A 10,932-nucleotide genomic window follows, 5' to 3' on the forward strand; every position below is an offset into this window, starting at 1 on the left:
AATCCGTTGACAGAATACGGCACTCATATTTTGCATACTCAACTCCCTTTGGCGCCTGCATTATTAATAACTATCATTGGGTTACGGTTTGGTGCATCCTTATATATTGAAAAAGTTTCGTCACCTATGTATATGTATATACTTTTAATATATGAAATTCACGCGTTACAATGTTATTTGCCATACTTCTCCCTTAACGGCTTAACTAAATTAAGTCTGGAAATAGGTTGTTACCTAGTTTTACCCCTAAGCCCTTATCGCGTAGAGTTAAAAGGTAAAAGAATGCCAACCATAAAAAAAATTCTGGTCAAAAGTTTTATATTATTTTTTTGTGATATGGCATTAAAATTACATACACTACTATTTTTATAGCTATATCAATTTTTATGATATAACACCGTTTGTCGGGTCCGCTAGTAATATAATATATATTAATAATAGATTGATACTAGCTATCGATATGCCTACATTTCAATTATTGAACATATTGGAATCCAAAATGGAAAATGGCGAGCATAGCGTCGTCATACAGAAAGATAATAATCGGAAAATACAATTAATAGTTACAGAATACCTAATAAACAATTCTATGAAACATCGGTGTAAATTATATCGACACATAAAAATTTGACAGAATGATATATAAGTAGAACGATATAAATTTGTATATGAATGTGTTTTGCATTTCAAATGAATTTAAATAACACTAAATTAGCCGGTGCCGGTGGTCCATAAATAACAAGTGTTTCATAATGAATAGATGAATGCATATTCATCAGGTCGTTAAATGTGTGATGACGTGTGATAAACAGATGGACAATTCAATTACAATTATTGATATTACCTATTAAAGTTTTAATGGATATAGATGTCTGATTTTGTGTTATTTAATATTTTACTAACTTATTTATTGCAGACTACCTGAACCGCATTTTAAGGAAGGCAATATAATAAAATCACGCTACGTATACTACGTACTCACATGATGATATATGATGTCACATAAGAAAAAAAATATAAATTTCCACCATTTTTGTATCGTGTTTCATCGATGCTACTATTAATCGTAGCGTGATATTGTATATCCTTCACTGAAATAGGAAAATCAACTCCTTCCTAATCCAGCAATAAACTGCTTTTTAAAATTGAACCATAATTCCTGGGACTAGTGCTCAAACTCATCAGGTTTCTATATTACTATAGATTGCTGACCATAGCTTATATAATACTATAGAGAACAGGCCTCAGACTATCCCATCTGGAATTAACAGCTATGAAAGTATACTATTATAATAACAGGAAATTATCCTTAGTCCAATAGACAGTACAACAACGCGGATTACTCCACTATTCGCTTTATACATATCTTATAATCTTAAGTCACTTTCAATTGTTGACTTTCACTAGAATGTAAATATCATAACGAGATTAATTAGTCTGCTTCTTTAAACTCTATGTTAAAATTAACGCAAAGTTAAAATTTATTCAGAGCGACGATCTTAGTAGACCTTAGTATTTAAAAGTATATTTGTTTACATAAAAAAATATTAATATACTAAATAAAATGTTTTAATTTTTACGATTTTCACATCATCAATTAAATATTTTAAGTAGCAATTGTTAAGAGTAGGGCCTAATATGCTAATTGCTAGCAATATACTCTATTAGGAAACGTCCAAGCCGTATCCCTTGAAAATCATAATGCATGATTTACCGCGACTGGTTTGAAAGTTTGATCGCGAATGATTTTTTAATTTCATGCTCATCTAATCGTCCTACACTGATCCCATCGAGCGTAGACGTTAGAGCAGGCGGATGCTACCTGCAGATGATGATATTATGTGAATAAAGTCAGTTCAGTTAGCACATCTAGCGAATTCAACAGGAAATAACCAAAAAGAAGATGCGGTCTCCCTTGGAAAGAAAGATAGTTTCCAAGGGAGACCGCATGAAGGTGGAACGTACAGGGTATGATTCTAGTTTCCAGAGAGAACCCCGTGTTGATCACTCTGACACGGAATAGGGAAAATCGGTCATTGCTAGCAATGGGGCCGATATTGTTTATTACTAACAATCCCCTCCATTTCAAACTATAGACTTTTAAGCTTACACATCAAAGACATACACATTTTTTTGGGGTTTGTGTTAGTGCTTAGTACTGCGCATTGTTGCACTGCAAGCCTATCTATTGTGCTCGTCCCATTTTAGAGCTTGCTGCCTAGGCCCGTAAGGGACAGGTATTGAAGGATATTCTTAGGAGCGTTGGTTTTTAACTCGTCAGGATAGTATGTACTATATTTCGTAAGATATGCGTAACGATATTAAAACCTAATAAGTACACAGATTAAGCATTACAATCGTAATAACGTATACGAAACAAGCGAGATTTTGTAATATGCATTCATTATTGTTTAGGTGTATTTCATAATAATATAATAATTATATATATTTATAATGAATGTATTATGTACGTATGTGTTACGAAAATTGACGAACCATTGTACTAAGCAGGTCAGACCGAAACTTATTAAATAAAGACAGTTTTCTCTGACAAATAATTACACTAACATTTGAGAGCCTTGATGGTCTAGTGAGTTACCGAGTAGGTTTACTTCGCGTTTCTACTTTGGTCGCGGTTTCGATTCCTCGCATAATACAAACATTTATATTCATTCATATATATTACTATTTCTGATCAGTTCATCTTAACGAACTATTCACTCACTTTCTTACTATAATATCATATTGGTATACTGTCAGTGTTAGCACATCCGTAAAAAAATATCTTTTACTCTAAAGGGACTCGTATCAGTATTTGTTTATTATCTCTCAACATTATATGATAATGGGTTGTTATGGTATAGTATTGCATACATCGATATATAGTATACAAGCATTTATAATATCATAAATATATATATACAATTCCAGACTTATTTCAAATTAAAAACAATAGGAAATGCTTTTTACTGAGCGACCTTAAAAATGTCAGGCAGAAAATAATAAAAAGCATAACAGGTTTTAAAAATAGTTATCTAAATAGTACTATTAATAATAGTTCGCTAGTATCTCTAGTATAAAATGAACTCATGGATAAAATGCACAAATCTAACTTTCTTAGAACAAAGTCTACGTTATCGGCCATAGTCCATGATCTAGATAACCAAGTCGACTAACATAATTTCCACAGAAAATGAGATTCAGTTAAAAATGAAAGTTACCATCTACCATTGGTAGTTACCGACGGCGATATAATTGAACAATAATTTTGTATATTGTATAATACCTGTTTTTTTATTCTGAACCAGTTTCGATCGTAAAGTTCCTATTCAAAATCGATGGTCGATATAATGTTTAATATTTACGATGTTATGAAAAATGTGGGTTAAAATCTACGTTTAGAACGATGTTCCGGTTACATATATAATTAGTTATATTTTATTTGAAAGGTTTGATTGATGGGTAAAAAATAGTAGGAAAAACCAATAAATACAATAATAATAATTTAGACTAAAATGTTACACATCACATTTTAGTCTAAATTATTATTATTGTTACATATTACGTTTAGATATTATAACATTTATGTCACGAGGAATTAGATGCAAAAGGCCAGCTGCTGCTAACAGTATTAGAATAGTTGAAGCAAAAATCCGTTTTAAAATTAATATTTTTCGTATACATTATCGTAAGATTTATTTTGTCCTTCGTAATTATAATATTAGTGAGGTGTAAGGAAGTACCTTACTCCTTACTTATATTATAAATGCGAAAGTAACTCTGTTTGTCTGACTGTCTGTCTCACTTTCACGCCAAAACTACTGAACAAATTTCAATATAATACAAAGATAGTGTACACCCTGAGAAAGGACACAGGCTATTTTAATGAAAATAAAAAGTTGTAAGAATTTAAAGGGGGGACGAAAAATTGTATGGAAGTATCGTCATTTTTAAAGCTAGAGGTTTGAAATTGAATGAATTTTTAGACTATTGATTAAATATAAATAAATATGATATTCGAAGTTTTATTAATTGCTTCATAATATTTGCTATTTTCGATTACACGTTGCCACATAATATTATTCTTTGCAGTGTTATCGATGATATAATGAAATGTTACTAGAGATTGGTTTATCCATATTAAAAATGCAATAAAATCACGTCAATGTGCCATTACTGGTACTTTATGTAACATATCGATATATGTTAGAAAAGATCGCTCCCCTATCGATTTCTCGATTACACGTTTATATATTCGATCAGAAAGACCAGTTTAATGAGAGCTCCAATTGCACGATAATGGTTATAAATTAGGGTTTATGTTATGTCTAGTCTATATTCAACTACAACAGTAATGAGTGTGTCGCTGTCAAGTGGCTGTCGCTGTCTGTATGTCTGCTTAAATCTTTAAAACTGCGCAATGGATTTTGAAGCGGTTTTTTTTAATAGATAGAGTTTATTTAATAGATTCAAGAGGAAGGGTACAACATGTACACCCAGGCTAAGCCGGGGTGGGTAGCTAGTATATTAATATACTCGAATAAAAATAAATTCCTCATAGTTAAAACTACTTGCTAAAATAAAAAAAACACTCGATTAATTTGAATATTCTTTTTTCGCTATAAAACAAAGACAATAGTTAATTCGTAGAATATAATAGAATACTGTTATTATTACATGAAATTTTTTTAGAGTTTAAGTTATCCGTCGTTCTATATACTTATATATAAATTTTAATGAAATGGCATGTTACATTCGCCCGAGCTAACAAAACACGCTAAAACTGTTGGCGTGTATCTAACACGCTAACAGTTTTAGCGTTTTTCGAGAACGAGCGTATAAGTTTTTCAATATTTTAAAATTCTCAAAGTAGGTAATATTGAAATATTTGTCAATAAATGTATTTTAGATGATTCGTAGTTGAACAGATCATGTATTTATTATTACTACATTATAAATAATGTACTTTTTAATTCACTAAAACTATCATATCAATGCAAGTCGAAGTGAAGTGAGACTATATGACAAATCCGCCGCACTCATCCTGAAGAAGAGTCTTCCGGGTCAAGTTGAAACAAGTGTCGCAAAAGATGAAAACATAGTATAGCTTTCATATAATAGGTTTTACCTTTAGATAGGTTAACAAATTGAGAAATCTAACGAAACTGATATTTTGTGGCGTCATTTTTCAACTTTAAGTAAGTTTAAGCTCGAAAATTCTATAAATTTCTTGAACATATTTATTTTTATTTCTCACTGTCATCAAGAAATTTATAAAAGAGACAAAGTGTAGTCAGTGCAACTCATCTCAAGTTTGGACACTGTTTGTTACATCATGTAATGTTTGTGTACATACATGTTCAATTATGCTAATCAGATATTATGCTAATTATATTAATGACATTGCACTTTACTTTATGATTTGAAATCATCGATGCTTGTAATGCATAGTTTTTAGTGACTACGATGTTACTATCTGCTAATACAAGTAGTACAAACACTCCCTAATTTAAAACTAGGTGCAGCGCCGCTATTTATTTTTTACTAGCTGACTCAACAGTGTTGTCTTTCTTAATGAATAAGGGTATTGCATATAAATTATAAATGTAATGTAACATTTATTTTTGGTAATTTTATATTGTGTAATGGGGCATACCATATCTGTATACCATAATGGGCTACAAAACGTACGCGTTATGTAGACTACTTAGTGCAAATTTTATGGAATCAATAAAAAAAACGTTTACTACACTAGCGGCCAATCCCGACTGCGCTCGTGTTAAAGTATATAAAATACTAGCTATCCGTTCGGCTTAACACATGTATACATGTAATATACATATAAACATTCACCTTGAATCACTCTATCTATTGCTAAAGACTACATTAAAATTATAAGCGACCAGACAGCGGCGGTGACATTGTTTTATACTACATCTGTAAACAATTAAAGAGTAATTTCGAAAATTAATATCTTAAAGGGATTTATTAAAGGGATGAATAGGAATTCCAATGTTTGTATGACTATAATATACATATGCACGTGTTTTTATTATGTGCAACTTCAAAAATATTATTTAATAAAATAAAAAAGGACTATAGTAATAGTATTCAATACTGTACTATACATTATACAGGATTAAAATCATAAAATGAATATGTAAACATATATATATACATTATTCTGAGCCTATACATATAATCTTTGTGTGTACAAACCATAAAAAGAGGCGGTCTTGAAGAGATCGCTCGTAAATCAACATTAGTTGCGTAAAAATATATATACACATGCAGTAATTAACGAATAAAGTGTTTTGTAGGCCTGTATTTAAATGCATAATAAGTTATATAAACATGGAATTGTGTTATTGATAATAATGAAGAATTAATGAACAATTATACGTTCATATTTCTCTTGCTTGTGCTGCTGAAAACTGCAGTGGCAAATAATTGTTTGTATCAATCTGGGTATTTTCAAACTATGTATTTAAGAACAGAAATGTAACAATGTATTTATAACAATTATATAGTATCCATAATACAAGCTCTGCTTAGCTTGGGACCAGATTGCACTGTTCGAATTGTCCTGTGAAAAAATTAAGATAATAAGCTGAATAGCTCTACTTCCATACTTCGATGATCAAAAATACAATATTTATAAATAAACTGGGCTCTTTTACCGTCTTCATGCCAATTAATATGCTATACTAATAAATATATACCACCTGGTGCACCCGCCTGCCCTTATCGTTTATGCTGGCGGGCCATCAGTGGGGGACGATAAGATGAGCTTGAGGTCAGGTCAGTTAGCCCATCATGCTAAATTCACTAGAAATTTAACATGATGGTTTCCAGGGGGAACCAATTAGAGGTTAAGTGACATAGTATAATACATTGCTAGTAATGGGGCAATCCCCTCAATATTATTACTATTGTGTAGTGTAGACAATATATGAAGGAGCAACTTAAATACATAAAATGTCAACCATCTAAAAGTACAGTACAAAACCCAGTACAGAAGTAAAGTTGTTAAAAAAAGCACATTGAACACGGTAGGTGAGACAAATATAAACAAAACATAAACGTTTCCAGGCAGGGCGACGTCTGATATTTATGACAATCATTACAATTAGTGTACGATGTATTTCACAGCGCCATCTATTATTCGCCACTACTTACTATTTAATACATTGCTGCTGACTACTGCAAAAGTATCAACATAAATTAACATTTCATGTATGGATCTTTTTATATCTAACTATTTTAAAAAGATAATTTTCTTATTATATCCTTATAAATTAATTATACGTAAATCTATTTATTCATAATATTAACTTCATTATATTTTTAAAAGTATAATTTTATTTCAGTAAATAACTTAGTAACAGCGCCATCTAGTGTTAACTATTGATAATACGTATAATTTTTGTGAGTAACATTTGTGCTTTCTCATAATGATCGAACTCGATGATAGATGGAACACATATCAGTGAAGATATAAAAGTTTTATTGAGTTACATACAGGCATATTCTATTTGTAAAACACATTTACTAACGAACTAACTAACAGCTATATTATATTTTAGCAAATAAAACAAAATGAAAAGTATGTGTTCAATTATAGTCCCTGGTATGGGGTATATGCCATCGTCTAGATTAGTAGAATATTTTTTGTAAAACAATATATATGCACATTTAGAAATATTTTTCAAAGAAATTAATGTAAGTAAAATGGCAATACTTTCATTTTACCATCACAGTCACTCACTTTTACCATTGCATTCACTGTGATAGTAAAATTAAAACATTTTGTGAAGACTATTTATTTATATTACTATTTATTATTGTACCAAATGCAGAAAAAAAAAATTAAATGAACTGATTGATATAAAAGACGGTCATATCGCTAAGATATCTTTTCCTGACTACCTTTGTGGATAAAAAAAAAAAAGAAAAAAGACAAGAAACTAAAGACATGAAAATCGAAAAGAAATGGCAAGAAGAAAATCTTTTCAATCATAATTTTGTGCATACTTAAGATCTTGTTTCATTAGAAAGTAGCAAATTGATATATAATGACAATGATAAATACCAAAAACATAATCATTAGTGTCGAAATATTGAACACAATTGGTAACAAACAAATGAACATGTATTAGAAAAACCATTACACAATAAGTCAGGTCAAGTACCATGGATACTGTTGCACAAAACTAAGATGTCAATAAAGTAACAAGATATTTCTTCATCACCACTTGTGATAGGTATATTTAAATATTGATACTTCAAATTTATACAAAGTGGGTGCTAATAATGTTGCCGGGTTAGTAAGAATTGATGCCTGCAGCAATCAGAATTATGACAAAACCGTGGTAGACTTGTACAAGATTCTCTATGGCATGTCTGGTTGCCCCTTTCTTGCCACCAAGCTGATTGCTCACCTAAACCCTAAACCCTTTTATTATGAAACTAAAATGTCGGAAGCTGACAGCCTGCCAGGAGGTAAATAGCAACCATCGCCTATATCGTACATGAAGACTTTCACAGACGCCCGTGGTATGCGTTGCTATTCCGGATGACGAAGACATCTATCGTCGTATCCTGTAATTGCACTCTAGTCCCGTGGGACTGGATGACGCTTTATTTATTGCAATAAGCAGAGCTTGTGTTATGGATACTAGACAACTGATATAAATACATTATCCTCATCATAAATACTTAGATTTAGAATACTCATAACCATACTAATACATGTAATATTATGTTATCTGTGCTAATACAAAACAACATACTTATGAATACAAATGTTTGCACCGTGCGAAGAATCAAATCCGCGACATCGATAGTATAGCGGTGTGCTAAACCACTAGACCACCGAGGCCGTCATTATCAATATTGTTGTATTTAGTATGTTTATAATCTTTTTTATATATCATTATTATATTTTATATAGTCCTATTCGATGGACCCCTTTCTCAGTAAGCCATAGCAGAATATATGTGACGCGGCGCTCTTGTCTCAGTGTGATTCAGACCGAAACAATAACATACGCAGTGCTGGCTTAGAATAGACTGACCTCTAAAATAGCGTGAGAAATAAACACCTTTCTTTGGAGATCTAAGATCATTTTAGATGGAGAACATGACACGTGAGATGTTAAGATTTTGGAATAGAAATTTTATAGTCCATTGTACAATGTGTCAAAATTATTTTGATGGTATGACGTAAATATGCCATTCAATACAATTCGAGTACAGCACTATGGTATATTGTATTGTAGGATATTAAATATAATAGTAAACAATCACTAATGAAAAATGAGAAATAATACACTATAGGATCAAATTAAAAAAAAATCATGTCCAGTATATATGAGATAAATTAATGTATAATAAAATGAATTTCATAATTAAAAAAAAAAATAAATACTAGCTTTAAATTTTAGCTTAAATACGCTGCATATAATATTTAATATCTATTGCAATAGATTGTATATTGCAAATCATTGAATTGATCCACTTCACTTTTGTGAAATGTGACTAAAAGCTACTAATGAGCTTAGCAGAGTTGACGAAAATATATTGCAAATATTATAGACGAATCGTCGCATGAAAAGAAACGCGCGTGAAATCTGTCACATTCACTCACTTTAAGAGTTAATAATATCTAGTAGGTAGCAATGTGAGTCAGTTTGACAATTTCACTATGAGGGTACATAATGAATTATATTTTAATCCAAAGAAACTACAATCTATGTTAAAACCATATGAGGCAAAAATAAGCACCAAAAATGTATTAAAATACCACATAAGATACATTTAAAACAAGCTGATTACTTTTACAAGCCATGGATTAAAAAATAGTATATCATAGACAATCAGAATGAAACTAATTTCGTAGTTGGTCAGCAACGGGATCTTAATAGCGACAACTTTACCGGTGCTAAGGATCTACATAACATACTCAGCTCATTGAAATCCCGTTATAGATTAAGTTGAAGGAAGCTATTGAAAAAATTTTTTTTCTTTGGCCCGGCATCGTTCGGGTGTTCATAAATTTGTGAGTTTGTATATCTTTTCGACATTTTATTTTTAAAACATCAAAGAATTCCTAAAACTGGTGTTGTAGTTTCGAAGTTTACTTTCCTCATAACAAATTTCTCAGTCTCCATTATTAATAATATTAATATATATTTATCTTAAGTTACTATATAGATAAATAACTGTAATATCACGTACAACAACAACGGAGTAAAATGCAAAATTATTTTGTATCTTTTTTAAAATAATACAGTATTATTTTAAAAAAGAAATAATTTGTTAAATTATACTTGCTAATGTTACTCAAAATATACTAACTTCTCTTCACATATGTACAGAATCATCAAAATTATATATTTTTGAGATTTTTTACACTTATTTCACATTTCGACGTCATCTTTTTAGTTTCAACATTTATACAAAAAAGATGCACAGCTTTTGTTATAACATATCCAAATTTATTTTATAACATTTTTATCGTAAATTTTATTTTATAACATTCTTAGTCAGTCTTATGAAAACTTATCAATTTTTAAATAACCTAACTGCTCCTTTCACTTATTCATTCGCGCCAAAACTTAAAAACCGATTTCCAGTTTACCGCGTAATAAATAATCAGTGGTGTAGGGTTCATTTCAGAAAAAAAGTATGTATAAAGAGCGATGCAAAATGTTGCATTCGAATTTCTCTACCGCCTTTCTCTTTCACACCTGTTGCTAGATGATGTGTAGTAAAGAGACAGATGAGCACAGATTTAGTCGATACTTCGTGAAAGGCTATATTAGTGGCCAGTGTCTATCAAGCCGAAGAGAGTTGTGCTTTAGCATAGCATAGGTACTGAGTACCTACTGAATAACTGCGTACTTATACAGAATGCCTAACGAGTTGATTA

At 30.8% G+C, this 10,932-nt stretch overlaps 1 protein-coding gene across 2 annotated transcripts in view; it reads right to left on the reverse strand.

The window, feature by feature from the left end:
* The window catches only part of LOC131844581 (flotillin-2), a 247,835-nt gene that overhangs the window by 94,306 nt on the left and 142,597 nt on the right, over positions 1-10,932 (reverse strand). The window lies entirely within an intron of this gene.

Source organism: Achroia grisella, unplaced genomic scaffold, assembly GCF_030625045.1.
Source record: "Achroia grisella isolate CSIRO2021 unplaced genomic scaffold, CSIRO_AGI_Agris_v1 utg109, whole genome shotgun sequence".
Taxonomy (NCBI): Eukaryota; Metazoa; Arthropoda; class Insecta; order Lepidoptera; family Pyralidae; genus Achroia; species Achroia grisella.